The sequence below is a fragment of the Pinus tabuliformis genome, chromosome 4_2 (assembly GCF_031772625.1).
Source record: "Pinus tabuliformis cultivar Carrire ecotype Pingquan chromosome 4_2, CPIR1, whole genome shotgun sequence".
Lineage (NCBI taxonomy): Eukaryota > Viridiplantae > Streptophyta > Pinopsida > Pinales > Pinaceae > Pinus > Pinus tabuliformis.
This window is the reverse complement of record NC_142304.1, coordinates 92,156,498-92,168,091: the sequence shown is the minus strand read 5'-3', so window position 1 is coordinate 92,168,091 and position 11,594 is coordinate 92,156,498. Positions and strand designations below refer to the sequence as shown.

Sequence of the window (11,594 nt, the reverse complement as noted above, 5' to 3'; positions counted from 1 at the left end):
CACCATACTTTTTCCTTTTACCAGTACTTGAGTACACGATCTGTTCCTACTTCAACACTCAATCAATTTTCTAATAAGTGTTCTTAACAATGCAGAAAAACAACTTACCATCAATTTATCTTGTTCAATTATTCTTTCAACCCGTTGTGTCATGTGGTCGTGCTACACTGCCTGTGGCCTGCACGACACAACTCCAAACCTAAACTACGAACCTATCTGCCCGGCTTTCCATTCCGCGGTGCCCAAACTCTGCCCATCGGTGTGGTCCATAGTGAGGGCAAATGGCTTGCACGCAGTGTGCCTACCTGCCCAGTCGGTAACCCGCCCTGTTCTGCTTGTCCGCACTACCAAGTCTGACCCGCCCACTGTAATCTGTCCGCTACTGTGGCCCTCTTACCCACGTCCTTCTCTTCCTTCTGTTTTCACCCAACTCCATCCTTCGCACTTGTTCTATGATGTGGAAGTCTAAGTTCGATTTGCCTTTATCGAACGCCATCCTCCTTACTTATATGCATCCTTTCGCCCAAGGTCCATGTCTCTCGACGATAACAAGGTTCGGCTCCATCAACATGCATGCCTGGCTAACCTGCCACATAACCTCGACACAGCCCATCCCAACGAACCGCCACGTCCGTTTGTGTGGATTGTCACACCCATGGGTCGGCTCCAACACTTAGTCAATTACACCGCCACACGTCGCACACCTGCCCATGTCCTAACTCGTCTGCACATGGTCACCTCTTTCATCCAGGCACCCAACAATGGTTGCCCACATGCCTTCCACCAGTGACTCACCCATCATGCACGTATCAAGTGGCGTGCACCCTGCCCAACATGGCATGCCTGCTATGAGTGTGCCCATCACCATCTCGCATAACTGAATGCCATGCTAAGTCTTTGCATATAACCAAATGCTCACCTGAGTCACATATAACCGAACGCAGGCACCCGTACTATGGGTTTAGTCTTTCGACTCTCTAAAGCACTCCTGAATCGAATACCTGATACCCCAACCCCCCCCCCCGCACGTGATAGAGGTTTACGGTGCGATGGGACATGGAAACCCTAGATTTCGTGCACTTGGGTAGTTGTTGTCACAGCGGGGCAAGGAAACCCTGCTTTCCCCGCACTTCAATGACCCCCACCGCAACGAGGCTAGAAACCCCAAGTTCCAGAGACAGACCAGGCAAGCGATTTCAACCCTACCGTGAAATGAAAACCTCGAGTTCGCAAGACTTGGGTGGTTCTTCATCATTCCACAACATGGACACCATGAGTTCCATAAACTTGGGTGATTTCGGTTGTGTTGTGACATGGAAACCCAAGTTCCCTGCACCGGGACCGTGATTTTCAACCCAGTGGGATATGGATACCCCAGAGGTTCCCAGAATTAGGTGGTTTTCCTCATTCAATGAAATAGAAGCCCGCAGGTTCTGTGGGCTTGGGTGGTTCTCTGTCGTATCGCAGCATGGAAACTCAAGCTCCCTACACCAAGGTCTCAGTTTCTATCGTGGAGGGAAATCGAAGACCCCGAGTTTCCCATAATTGGGCGGTTTTCGTCATGCCATGGAATGGAAAGCCCCATGTTTGGTAGTCTTAGACGTCGTTCCCTATCACACGATGACATGGAAACCTAAAGCTCCCTAAAATTTGGTAATCATTCCCTATCACACGATGACAAGGAAACCCGAAGCTCCCTAGAATTGGGCGGCACTTTTAGCCGCGGCGCGAGCGACATGGGAACCCCGCGTTTCCCAGACTTGGGTAGCAATTTTTGTCGTGACGTGAAATGGAAACCCCATGTGTCTACTAACCTGGGTAGCAGTTTCCATCGCACCATGAAATGGACACCCCGAGTTCCCTGGACTTTGTCGGCTTTTCGTCGCCCCACGACATGGAAATCCGAAGTTCAACAGACTCTCGGGTGATTCACAATGTGCCGCAACATGGAAATGCCAAGTTTCCCAGACTTGGGTGGTTTCCAGCGGTGGTTCCGGCCTCACCGCGACATGGAAACCACGAGTTTCAGCCTTTGCGTGACATGGAAACCCTTGGTTTCAGTCGTGGCATGACATGGAAACCCTAGGTTTCCTAGGCTCAAGCGCTAGGGTGTGACATGGAATCCCCAAGTTTCCCCAGGCTTGGGCACCACTAGTTTCAGTGGTGGCATGGCATGGAAACCCCAAGTTTCCCAGGCTTAGGTGCTAGGGCACGACATGGAAACCCCAAGTTTTCCAGGCTTGGGCACCAGGGCGTGACATGGAAACCCTAAGTTTCCGCAGGCTTCGGCACTGCTAGTTTCGGTCGTGGCGCGACATGGAAACCCCAATTTTCCCTAGGTTTGGGCATGAGGGCGCGACTTGGAAACCCCAAATTTTGAGCGTGACATGGAAACCCCAAATTTTTTGCACCGGGCGGAAGCCCCAAATTTTAGGTGCTGGGTGGAAACCCCAAATTTTGTGTGCGACATGGAAACCCCAATTTTTTTTGCATCGGGCATAAGCCCCAAATTTTAGGCACCAGGTTGAAAACCCAATTTTTAGGTGCAACATGGAAACCCCAATTTTTTTTGTACTGGGCAAAAGCTCTAAATTTTAGGCACCAGGTGGAAACCCCAAATTTTTGGCATCAGGGTGTGGCATCGAAACCCCAACTTTTCCCATGCTTGGGTGCTAGGGCGCAGTATGGAAACACCAATTTTTCCCATGCTTGGGCGCCTTTTTCGTCGCAACATGGAAACCCCAAATTTTGGGCACCAGGGTGCAACATGGAAACCCTAAAATTTTGGGCATCGGAGCGCAACATGGAAACCCAATTTTCCTGAGCTTCAGTGCCTTTTCTATCATGGCATGGAAACCCAATATTTCCTGCTCCCAAGCAATAAAAAATTTTCATTTGGAGGAAGAGGAAAAGGTGTGAGAGTGGGAGGGTTATCCAGATTTGTTTGTGACAAGAGAGAAGCTCTGAATCGAGGTGACCAAAGGCTAAATCTCAGTGGATCGTGGTAGCAAGGCCACTCTGCCACTTACAATACCTCATCGCCTATTTAAGTCATCTGCAAAGGATTCTTCTCAACAACCATTTGGAATTGAACTTCAAAGCTGCCCCGGCCAAGATGCTTCAAAGTCGCGGTTTCCAAATGACACGAGCCCCTGGGGGTGAGAAAGCGATGCTCCTACTGTGGGTCGAGATACAGTTGAAGAGTGACATGGACCGCTTCTAGTGTGGATTCTGACATAGAGGCATTCAGTCATAATTTGACACACGGTAGCTTTGCGCCACTGGCTTTTCAACCAAGCGCAATGACCAATTGTGTGAATCAACGGTTCCTCTCATATTAAGTTGAATTACTATTGCAGTGTGGTTCATCAGTAGGGTAAAACTAACCTATCTCATGATGGTCTAAACCCAGCACACATTCCCTATTGGTGGGTGAACAATCCAACACTTCGTGAATTCTGCTTCACAATGATAGGAAGAGTCGAAATTGAATGATCAAGAAGCAATGTCGCTATGAACATTTGGCTACCACAAGCAAGTTATTCTTGTGGTAAATTTTCTGACAGCTCTAGCTTCAAATTCCGAAAATCTAAAGGATCGATAGGCCATGCTTTCATGGTTTTTGTTCGTACTGAAAATCAAAATCAAATGAGCTTTTACCTTTTTGTTCCACATGATATTTTTGTTCTCATTGAGCTCATATTAGGACACCTCCATTATCTTTTCACAGATGTGCCACCCCAGCCAAACTCCCCACTTGACAATGTCTTCCACCTGGATCGACCCGCCGAAATGTGCCTTAAGGAAAAAAATAGGGGTAGTGCCCATCTTTGCCCCATGGAATAAGTAAAATAACGTTAAAAGTAGTGGTATTTCAATTGCGTCGAAAACAATTTCCACTTATTCTACACCTCTCAAGTCATTTGACAAAGTCGGACTAGAGTGAATTTCAACAGGGTCTTCTTTGCCCGCTGATTCTACGAAGCCCATTCCCTTGGTTGTGGTTTCACTAGATAGTAGATAGGGATAGTGGGAATCTCATTAATCCATTCATGTGTGTCACTAATTAGATGGCGAGGCATTTGGCTACCTTAAGAGAGTCATAGTTACATCCGCCATTTACCCTTGCTTGGTTGAATTTCTTCACTTTGACATTCAGAGCAATGGGAAGAAATCACATTGTGATAGCATCTGTAGGGACCATCGCAGTGCTTTTTTTAATTAAATAGTCAGATTCCCCTTGTCCATACCAATTCTGAGTCGACTATTCAACACCTAGGGAAAAGCCCTCAGCAGGGGGCATTCTACACCCATAGCCCAATCGGCACACAATTTCCCACCCTCGCTGCAGAGCATCTCGAGCAGACTGTCGATAGCCCATGAGTTGAGGGCGTAGACCCCTAGGCCCAACCCTCAGAACCAACCCTTTTCCCGAAGTTATGCATCCATTTTTCCGACTTCCCTTACCTACATTGTTCTATTAACCAGAGGTTGTTCACCTTGGAGACCTGATGCAGTTATGAGTACGACTGGGCATGAACGGTACTCAATCCTCTATATTTTCAAGGGCTGCTGAGGGCACACTAGACACTGCAAGACATGTGGTGCTCTTCTAGCTGCTAGACCCTATCTCTGGGGCCCCCGACGATGTTTCCGGATTTCCTAACATTTTCGTCCACTGCCATGTCCCGGTTTGGGAACATTAACCTGATTCCCTTTCGATTCTCATGCAGAGTGCACCCTTGATACAAGGCTTACCCATCTCTTAGGATCGACTAACCCATGTCCAAGTGTTGTTCACATGGAACCTTTCCCCACTTCAGTCTTGAAAGTTCTCATTTGAATATTTGCTACTACCACTAAGATCTAGACGAGGGGCCCATCCATCCAAGCTCATGTTTGAGGTTTCTCAATGACCCCTGCGTCCTCCTACTCATCAGAGCCAGGAAATTGCTCCAATGGTCAAGTATAGGTTGCATGCTTCAGTTCCATCCATTTTCGAGGCTATTTCATTCAATAGGTGAGGTGTTACACACTCCTTAGCGGATTTGAACTTCCATGACCACCGTCTTGCTGTATTAATCAACCAACATCCTTTGTGGGATCTAGGTTAGCGTGCAATTTAGCAACATAAGTTGACTTTCGGTTCATCCCACATCATCATTTTTTCTTACCAAAAATGGCCCACTTGGAGCTCTCTATTCCACAGCGCGGCTTAATGGAGCAGTTGCACCCTCTTACCTATTTAAAGTTTGAGAATAGGTCGAGGGCGTTATTCCCCGATGACTCTAATCATTTTCTTTACTTAATAAAACTTGCGTATGAGCTCCAGCTATCTTGAGGGAAACTTCAGAGGAAACCTACTACTAGATGGTTCGATTAGTCTTTCACCCCTATACCCAAGTCAGACGAATGAGTTGCACGTTAGTATCATTATGAGCTTCCACCAGAGTTTCCTTTGGCTTCACCCTGCTCAGGCATAGTTCACCATCTTTTGGGTCCCAACAGGTGTGCTCGTACTCAAACCCTTCACATAATCTCAAGGTAGGTCGATGATGCACCCATCCAGAGAGGGGATCTCGCCCGTCAGCTTCCTTGCACCTCGTAGGTTTTCAAACTTGCCGACTCACATACATGTTAGACTCCTTGGTTCGTGTTTCAAGATGGTTCGAATGGAAAGCCCTCCAACCAACACCATGAGTGTGCGAGTGCACACGGCCTGCCACAAGGGCGCACGCTTCGTTCCTCGACAACTGCAACGGCAAATTGACAGGTAGTAATCCACCAATGCTTGTAACGATACAACAACCCATGTTGGTTTGCACCCCAAGTCAAGTGGCAAACCAACTTGAGCATTCCACATCTGACTGAGACGCATCAATAGCCTCCATCCGCTTCCCTCCCTATAATTTCAAGCACTCTTTAACTATATTTTCAAAGTCCTTTTCATCTTTTCCTCGTGGTACTTGTTCACTATCGGTCTCTTGCTCGTATTTAGCCTTGGACGAAATTTAACACCCAACTAGGGCTACATTCCCAAACAACCCAAGTCCTTGACAATGCCTCGTGATGCAGCAGGGTCCCAGCCCGATGGGACTGTCACCCTCTCAGGCACCCCCTTCCAAGGGACTTGGCCCAGGTCTGTCGCTAAGGATGCTTCTATAGACTACAATTCAGGTGATGCTGCCTCTTGATTTTCATGTTGGGCTCTTCCTAGTTCACTCGCCACTACTAGGGGAATCCTTGTAAGTTTCTTTTCCTCTGCTTAGTTATATGCTTAAACTCAACGGGTGTTCTCACCTGAGCTCTGGTCGCAAAGTTGGAGTTAAATCCGCCCTACCCGATGGGAGGAAAAGAGAGAGAAAAACAAGTTTGAGTGAGGCCACACAAAGCCCGCATCAGCTAACGCCAACTGCCCATCCAGGGGGACAAGATCAATGCATGCCAATGCACTCCACGAAACAATGCTTGAGGTATTTCAACCAAACATAGCATTGGGCATGGATGACCAGCTCCGTTGCTCCCTAACATATTGTAGGGAGCGCATTTGAATGGGATGCGATGCCCAGACAGACATGCCCTCGGCCGAGGCCTCGGGTGAAAATTGCATTCAAAAACTTGATGATTCACGGGATTCTGCAATTCACACTAAGTATCAAATTTCGCTACATTCTTCATCGTAACAAGAGCTGAGATATCCATTGCCAAGATTCATTCCATGTATTACCAAAAAATGTGCCACAACACTAAATAGGGGCACCCCCCACAACAAATGTAAGGCTAAGGGAAAAAAGGAGGAAAGGAAGAAAAACACATGAAAGAAAGAGAAAAAAAGGTGTCTACCCCCCTCACAGGAGGAGGCTCAAATAGAGAACAATCTCCTCGAGCCCCACGCCCTCGCAAAAAGGGGGGAAATGCATGGAACAACAATCGAGAAGGACTAGGGTGGCCACTCGGGGAGCTTGCACTGCTTTTAATCCTTCCTGAACACCAGTCCACAACAATTCCCCCTTTTCTCCATAAAGCTAGGGACTGAAAGGAAGAAGGGAAGAAAACAAGGTGAAAGAAATAGAGATCAAACATGGCTACTGGCTCACAAGGAGAGGCTCAAACAAAGCACAAGCCTCCCAAGACCCGTGCCTTTGCAAAAAGGGGGGAATTGAAGGGGAAGATGATCGATAAGGACTAGGGTGGCCACCCCGGGAGCTCACATTGCATTTCATCCTTCCCGAACACCAATCCACAACAATCCCACCTTTTCTCCGTAAAGCTAGGGGCCAAAAGGAAGAAGGGAAGAAAACAACATGAAAGAAAGGGATATCAATGATGGCTACTAATTCACAAGGGGAGGCTTCAAACAGAGAACAAGCTTCCCCAACCCCGTGCCTTAGCAAAAAGGGGAGAACTGTAGGGGACGATGATTGAGAAGTACTAAGGTGGCCACCCTGGGAGCTTGCACTGTGTTTCGTCCTTCCCGAACACCAATCCACAAAAGTCCCACCTTTTCTCCATAAAGCTAGGAGCCAAAAGGGAGAAGGTAGAAAACAACATGAAAGAAAGAGAGATATCAAACGTGTCTACCAGCTCACAAGGGGAGGCTCAAATAGAGAACAAGCTTCCCCAACCCTGTGCCTCGGCAAAAAGGGGGGAACTACAGGGGACGACGATCGAGAAGGACTAGGGTGGGCACCCCCATAACTCGCACTACTTTTCGTCCTTCCTAAACAGCAATCCACAACAATCCCACCTTTTCTCCATGAAGCTATCGGCCAAAATCAAGAAGGGAAGAAAATAACATGAAAGCAAGAGATATCGAACGTGGCTGCCGACTCACAAGGGGAGGCTCAAACAGAGAACAAGCTTCACAAACCCTCTTCCTTCACAAAAGGGGGTGAACTGTAGGGGATGACAATCCAAAAGGACTAGGGTGGCCACCCTAAGAACTCGCACTACTTTTTGTCCTTCCTGAACACTAATCCACAACAATCCCACCTCTTCTCCATAAAGATAGGGGCAAAAGGAAGAAGGGAAGAAAACAACACCAAAGAAACAAAGATCCTAAGAAAAGAGAGAAGCTCAACAACACACCGACTAGATGTCTTTAACCAAAAAGAAATCAAACAAGGCACCCAATCAAAAAGCATCCCGCCTCTTCACACCCTCCCACATACATTACAACACAACACCCTTTCTAGCTTACAACATAACAAACAACAATAAAAAAACCAAGTAAATAAATCACAACCTAAACTTGACCACTAGAAAAGACAAGGGCCACGATCAGACCAGTGTCTGGAGCACGTTACTGAGAGGTAAAAAACCGCCCAACCCGGCACAAGGCTTCAAATGAAAAATAGAATACTAATAACAAACCCACCCCACTATTGCACCCCTCCGTGTACAAAACACCCAACAACCTTCCCACTGAGAAAGTCAATGGGGGTCAAGAATGAAAATCCAAAGAGGAGTTGTCATGGGCCCACACTCAATGCTGGAGAAAGCCACGGGTCACAAATACATCGATGGTGCAAATCCACTAAAGAGAGGGACATCCACAAAGCACACACCATGAAACAAATAAATGACCAATTTCCACAAAAAACCCACAACCCAAAGGGAGGAACAAAGACACAACCCGCTACTTCTTTTTTCCTTAGAAGGGTAGTGGCTCATGAGAGGACGAGGAATTCCCTCGACAGAAAAGGCACGAGATAGGATTTCCACCCTCATAACCATTGGCGGCGAAAATTGTGATCTCAATGGAGCTCAGACCGAGGGAGGGGTTTTTCATTACCTCAACACCCAACCCTTCCGCGAAGGCATATCGAGGAACGGTCAGGAGGACTAGGGTGGCTAGCCCAATGAGTTGAACCACTCTTCATCCATTCCATACTGACCCCACCCCAACAATTTCCCCTCACAGAAGGTTTGAGCTACCAGGTGAGCACGCAACCACTCCCTCAACCCAACCATGAGCAAAAAAGCTCACCCAAGCAACACATCGACCACCGTTGCCTTTTCGAGAGAACCAATTATGGAAGCCCGCACCCTTGGACCATGCCTTCCAATGAGCAAAAGACCGAGCACCACTGCTATGAATGAGTCTAAATTTATCCATTGTATTTCCCAAGCACCTCAACTGCAACAACCATGCCCGACCGAATAGATCGTCGGAAGGGCTCCCAAGAAACAAGCTTCCGAACCCCCTACAAAAACACATTGGGGGAAAGAAAAACAAAGGATGGGTGGGACAAGCACAAGCATGGCTTGCAAGCACACACACGAAAAAACAAGCGTTACCTCAAGACAAGCAACCAACAATGTTCTCGCCAAACACCAAACCCGCTCCCCTAGAGACACACCACATAGTCCCACATTGCAATCGAAACCCAACAAACCTGATCCAAAAAAGAAAACCCCTAATATCAATGATCTTATCACAGGTTCACCTACAGTAACATTGTTACGACTTCTCCTTCCTCTAAATGATAAGGTTCAATGTACTTCTAATGAAATCAACGGTGGCGAAACACCATCGTCGATGCAACTCGAACACTTCACCAGATCATTCAATCGGTAGGAGTGACAGGCATTGTGTACAAAGGGCAGCGACCTAGTCAACATGAGTTGATGACTTGCGCTTACTAGGAATTCCTTGTTGAAGACAAATAATTACAATGGTCTATCCCCATCACGATGAAATTTGAGAAGATTTCCCGATCCTCTCAAACCAAGAAGAAAAAATTGTTGGCTACATCAGTGTAGTGTGCATGTGGCCCAAAACATCTAAGGGCATCACAGACCTATTATTGACTTGAACTTCCATGGCCTAAACGGCCATAGTCCCTCTAAGAAGTTGGCCACGAAGGGAAACCTCCCCGTAGTTAGTTAGCAGGCTGAGGTCTTGTTCGTTATCAGAATTAACTAGACAAATGGTTTCACCAACTAAGAACAGCCATGCACCACCACCCATAGAATCAAGAAAGAGCTCTCAATCTTGTCAATCCTTACTATTTATGGACCTGGTAAGTTTCCCCGTGTTGAGTTATATTAAGCTGAAGGCTCCACTCTTGGTGGTGCCCTTCCATCAATTCCTTTAAGTTTTAGCCTTGCGACCATACTCCCCCCAGAACCCAAACACTCTGATTTCTCAGAAGGTGCTGGCGGAGTCCTTAGAGCAACATTCGTTGATCCCTGGTCAGCATCGTTTATGGTTGAGACTAGGACGGTATCTAATCATCTTCGAGCCCCAAACTTTTGTTCTTGATTAATGAAAGCATCCTTGGAAAATTATTTCGCAATGGTCTGTCTTTCATAAATCCAAGAATTTCACCTCCGGCAATGAAATACGAATGCCCCCAACAATCCCTATTAATCATTTCTCTAGTCCTGAAGGCCAACATAATAGGACTAGACTCCTATCATGTTATTCCATGCTAGTGTATGCAGAGCATAAGCTTGCTTTGAGCACTCTAATTTTTTCAAAGTAACAGCACCGAAGCTACGACCCAGCCAATTAAGGCCAGGAGCATGCCGCCAACAAAAGGGATGGAAGGGTAGGTGCACACCGAGTAGGCGGACCAACCTTTATGACCCAAGATACAACTACGAGCTTTTTAATTGCAAAAACTTAAATATACACTATTGGAGCTGGAATTATAGTAGCTTCTGGCACCAAAATTGCCCTCCAATGGATCCTCGTTAAGTGATTTAGATTGTACTCATTGCAATACTAGACTCGATGAGCCTAGTATTGTTATTTATTATCACTACCTCCCCATGTCAGGCTTGGGTAATTTGCACGCCTGCTGCCTTCCTTGGATGTGGTAGCCGTTTCTCAGGCTTCCTCTCTGGAATCGAACCCTAATTCTCCATAACCCATCATCATCATGGTAGGCCTCTATCCTACCATCGAAAGTTGATAGGGCAGAAATTTGAATGAATCATTGCCAACACAAGGGCTATGCAATCCATCAAGTTGTCATGATTCACTAGAGAAGTGGGCAAGCCCACACCGACCTTTTATCTAAAAATGCATCCCTTCCAAAGAGTTGAGACTTGGTGCACGTATTAGCTCTATAATTACTATGGTTATCCGAGTATTATGGTACCATAAAAAAAAACTATAACTGATTTAATGAGCCATCCACAGTTTCACAGTCTAAATTAGTTCATACTTAGACATGCATGGCTTAATATTTGAGACAAGCATATGACTACTGGCAGGATCAACCAGGTAGCACCCTCACACCTTAAAGGGCATTCAAGGTGCTCTCTTACTAGGAGCCAACCTGAACACCCATCAAGTTAAAGAGATATCAAAATATCATGTAAAAATTTTATGCCTTGCACCTCTTGCATCCCAAGAAGGAAGCACATCCAACATGCCAAGGACATGGCAAACAAATGGGTAGACCTTCCGAGCCACAACGCACCAAGGCCACTTCATAGTTTGCAACCACGTCCCAACCAACAAGAAAATGAGCGATCACTCACCCACTCCCTTAGAAATGCCTCCAAAAGCCTCCACACCCCACACCAAGGCCACTCAACCAGGTAGAACCCTCCCACCTCAAAGGGCATTCCAGGTGCTC

At 46.8% G+C, this 11,594-nt stretch overlaps 2 non-coding genes and 1 pseudogene across 2 annotated transcripts; all 3 read right to left on the bottom strand.

Moving 5' to 3' along the window:
• Positions 1-2,963: 2,963 nt before the first annotated feature.
• Positions 2,964-6,314, bottom strand: LOC149168453 (25S ribosomal RNA). Its single transcript, XR_016260000.1, has one exon. It is a non-coding gene; the product is annotated as a 25S ribosomal RNA (ribosomal RNA).
• A 245-nt stretch (positions 6,315-6,559) lies between these two features.
• LOC149168452 (5.8S ribosomal RNA) lies at positions 6,560-6,713 on the bottom strand. The gene has a single exon (XR_016260011.1). It is a non-coding gene; the product is annotated as a 5.8S ribosomal RNA (ribosomal RNA).
• Positions 6,714-9,426: 2,713 nt separating this feature from the next.
• On the bottom strand, positions 9,427-11,239 carry LOC149168451 (18S ribosomal RNA; annotated as a pseudogene).
• Between the last annotated feature and the right edge of the window lie 355 nt (positions 11,240-11,594).